Source organism: Nannospalax galili, unplaced genomic scaffold, assembly GCF_000622305.1.
Source record: "Nannospalax galili isolate Female #2095 unplaced genomic scaffold, S.galili_v1.0 scaffold52, whole genome shotgun sequence".
Classification (NCBI taxonomy): Eukaryota; Metazoa; Chordata; class Mammalia; order Rodentia; family Spalacidae; genus Nannospalax; species Nannospalax galili.
In genome coordinates this window covers 444,629-449,123 of record NW_008334003.1, presented here as the reverse complement: position 1 = coordinate 449,123, position 4,495 = coordinate 444,629, and the positions used below count along the sequence as shown (strand labels likewise).

The window sequence follows — 4,495 nt, the reverse complement described above, 5'->3', positions numbered from 1 at the left end:
TTTGTTAATTTTCTTTATTACTTTCATATAAATAAAATAATAAATATTGTATTATACTATCCAAACAAAATGGGGATAAAGCACAATTTTGACAACTGAAAATACAGTTCTTCAGTTTGAGGTCCCCTTTAAAAATAGATGTCTATTGTTTTGGCATCTTTCTGTGAATCTAAAGGATAAGAGTTGATATTGATTTTTCAACACTGAGAACTTGTCAAAGTTCTGACACGTAAATTATGGATACTTTTGACACCTCAGCTAGCATATCAAATTTATAGTTTATTTCCTGGAATGTTTGGTTGCGAGTGTCACTTTCCCACATTGGTAGTTTTGATTCTAAGGCTAGCACTACAGCTCCAAAAAGCTAGGATCACAAATTCAGCTGGGCCCATTTGAAATTCAGTGCTTTCTTGAAAGGGTTTTATTGTTTTTATAAACCATACCAAAATGGAGATAATAATTGTTTCATTCAACCTTGTCAGCTGATGAAAACAACAGCTGCTATATTTGCAGGTATTGCCGCATGGAGGGTTTTTACCAACTGTTAAGAAAAAGATTTTAAAAGGAGCACAAAGCAATCTGGAAGCGTGAATCAAAACTACATAGTATCCTTAAAAAGACAAATTTTAGTATGTCTCTGGGTCACAATTTGTATTTGTTTCTGATAACTTTCAATGTTTAACTTTTATTATATAAAATACACTTAAAGTCAGGAATGCCATTATAATACACAATAAAGATTAGAGAGCCCCTATATATTTCCAGGAATGAAGTTTGTTTTCAATTTTACTAATTAAATATCTTCTATTAAATTGCCTATTGATGTTTAACAATAGCATTTTACCAACACATGATTTTTTTTTTTAAACTGGAAGCAAATATCAGACAGAAAAGTTGAACCAGTCTCAAAAAATCAGGAGAAAAGCAAATTTGACTTGGCTCATAAAAACATTATGCTGAAGAACAGAAGGTCTTGAGGGTTCCCAAGCAAGTTCCTTAAAAGTAGTCCTACCCTTTTCCAGATTTTTGTTGTTCTTGGCCTTTCAAAGACTAACAAAACATAATTTTCAAATATGTTCTCAATGCGATAATTTGGGGGGCAATTATAGCTGCTGCTCCATGTAACCAAGAACAAAATTCCCATCATCCACTGTTTTAAGTTTCACATAGACTGGAAGTCCTACAACCAGTTATGGCCTGTGAGTGGGTTGGTAATTCTGATGAATTAGCAAGATGAAAGTAAAGCAATGAAGTTGTAGGTCAGCTTCTCCCCTTTGCTCAGTTAGTTATGTGACCTCTTAGCTGATCCATGTAAAGCATTTAAATATTGAAAGAATACTTCCTTTACTTTGCATGTCATTGGCAAGGTGACTACTACAGTCATGACACACTTTTTAAATTAATTGGAGTTAGCATTTTTGTCATTACATAGAAACAAGATCTGTAAGACAATAAATCAAGGAAGTAATGTGAAATGCCACACATCAAATTTCCCTCTGTTTCTGTCTTTCAGTAGGATGCTATTCAGAATATGTCTATTCAGAAGTTGCTGTTTCTCATACTTTATTTCCACTAAATCTTCAAGATTGGTAACATACTTTTTATAAATTCACCTCTTGAAATCTGGCCTGGCATATGAACATATTAAATTTTTGAAGAAGACCTTTTCTCAGATTTAGGGTTTTTAGAACTCATTTTTATTAACATTCTGTGGAACACAATTTGGAGAATGCAGCTAGCAGCCAAACATGTCATGTTCAGGGCTTTGAATTACTCTCTCAGTACCACCCAGGGAGGTTCAGAATAGTTACTCACATCACATTTTTCTCCACATGTTAATGATAAGTTTCATGTGGGCTCTTTAATTCGAAACTATACCAATAATGATGTTATTTAGTACTTGTTACTTTGTGCTAGAAACAATTGTAAAGAGATCATCTTTATTTAATATTCACAACACTATTTGACATAGGAAATATCTGTATCAGTTACTTTTCTTGATGCTGTGGCCAAATACCTGACAAAAGCAACTTAGAGGAAGGATTTGAGTTCACGATTTGAGGTACAGTCCATCATGGTAGAGCAGACAAGGCAGCAGGAGAGCTGTGGCGGTGGGAATGAGAGCACGAGGCTGTTTGCTCATATCCAGACAGACCAGGAAGCAGAGGGATCAATGCTGGAACTTAGCCAGCTCTTTCCTTCCCCTTTTTTTATTTTATAGAACTCAGTCCATGGGATTGTGCCTCCTACGTTCAGGAAGGGTCTTCTCCCAGTTAATCCTTGTAGGATTGCCCTCACAGACACATCCAAATTATTTCTAATGCCTAATTTCCTTTTTTTCCACTCTGAAAAATCAATTTAAAATTAATCTAATTCTTAATTGAAATGTAAATTCAATTTGTGGATATAGATCCTTCACAAAATTTTAATGTTTTTCTAAAATAATATCTCATTATTAGAAAGTTCTATACATCTATACAATGTGTATTGATCATATCCCAAAGTATTTCTTTTTTAATTTAGTATTTTTTTTATTTATCTTTTATGTGTGTGAGTGTTTTGCCTGATTGTATGTAAGTGCACTGATGCATGAGATGCCCAAAGAAGCCAGAGGAGGTTTTTGGATCTCCTGGAACAGACATTTGTTAGCTATCATAAGGATGCTGGGAAACGAACATCCGTATGTCCTCTGTTGTTGGACCCCCAGACTGGGGTACCCAACTTCCATGGGAGGCCGCACCCCAATAACTCAGTCCTCAAACCAGAAGATGCAACAAGCAAGAGGTTTATTCATCTATAGATGGACTTCTACCTTAATCATAAGGAGAAGTGAAGTATTCAGCTCACAAGCTTTCTTTTAAAACCATACAAGCGGCGGCTGTGTGCCAAGTAGAGAAAGCGGCGGCTATGTGCCAAGCAGAGGCAGGGGGGGGTTTCTGGCGGCGGCTATGTGCCAAGAAGAAAAGCGGCGGCTATGTGCCAAGCAGAGGTAGGGGGGAATTTCTGGGATGATTTCCAGCTTGGGCAGAGGAGCATGAAAAAGGTCAGCTCAGCTTGTTCTTAGCATTCAGAATTATTTTTTTATTTTTACTTCCTTGTACAGTTTTTCTCAGGCCTGGGGGATTTTAGTTTAAATCTATCATTTTGGAGGGACTTGGGTCCATCATTTGGGGGGGACTTGGGTCCATCATTTCCCCCCTTTTCTTATAGTAAGATTTTAATCCTAAAATCTATAGATCTTCTGTTCCTTTTGAAGCATGGTATTGCTGAGTAAGAACCAGAGCCTGAGTTACTGATAATCGGTCTCTGATAAATTGTAGCAGTCTATTGAGGATGCATGGTCCAAAAGTTAAAAGAAGGAGAAGAATTACCAGGGGACCTATTAGGGTGGATACTAAGGTAGTTAACCAGGGGCTTTTATTAAACCAGCCTTCAAACCATCCCTGTTTGGATTCACGTTCTTTTTGTCTTTAATCTTTGGCGAAGTTTAGTAATCCCCATTTGATTAATTACTCCAGGTAGTCAGCATAGGGAGATGGGGGCTTCCTTGACTGGGGACAAGCCTACAAACAAGAAGAATTATTAAGTATCTCTGGAGAGTCTTACTTTTAGAGGATTGGATGTCTTGTGGAGATGTCATTTTTCTATGTCGTCCTGGGCTGGAGCTCTCTTGGCGTGAGAAACGTGGATCCAAGCCGAGATCCCGTCTACTTTAAGGGCTGTGGGTGTAGTCAGGAGAACTGTGTAGGGTCCTTTCCACCGTGGTTCAAGAGTCTTTACATTGTGTCTTCTCATGTACACCTGATCACCAATCTGGTAGGAGTGGGACGTTTGTGGACTCCCAGGCCGGTAGACAGCAGCCAGAGGCTTCCAAACCTGGTTCTGGATAATCTGAAGGGCTTGAAGTCTTGTTTTTAGGCTGGGATTGTCAAAAGAAGAGGGCAAGGGGGATAAAGTTACATTGAGGACAGGAGGTGGTCCTCCAAAAAGGATTTCATAGGGGGTTAAGCCATGTATAGCAGGAGTATTTCTAGCCCGAAATAGTGCCAGTCTCTAGAGCTAATTTAGTTACGGTCTCTTTAATAGTTCTATTCATTTTTTCTACCTGTCCTGAACTTTGGGGTCTGTAAGCACAATGTAATTTCCAATTAATCCCCAATGCTTTGGCCACTCCCTGACTTACCTGGGAGACAAAGGCTGGGCCATTATCAGACCCAATTACCTTGGGCAGTCCAAATCGAGGGAAGATTTCTTCAATCAGCTTCTTCACCACAGTCTGAGCTGTTTCCTTTTGGGTGGGGAAAGCTTCAACCCACCCTGAAAAAGTGTCTATAAACACTAAAAGGTATTTATACCCATATTTTCCTGGGAGTACCTCAGTAAAATCTACTTCCCAGTTAGTCCCTGGTCGTGTTCCTCTTTCTCTCTTACCAGATGGGACCTTTGACCTGGTAGCATTCACCAGGGAACATGAGACACAATCTCCCACTACCTT

The 4,495-nt window shown here is 38.5% G+C and overlaps 1 long non-coding RNA gene across 1 annotated transcript in view; it reads right to left on the bottom strand.

Moving 5' to 3' along the window:
• LOC115069580 overlaps positions 1-4,495 on the bottom strand; it is a 97,349-nt gene that overhangs the window by 45,633 nt on the left and 47,221 nt on the right. The gene's annotated exons all lie outside the window — the stretch shown is intronic.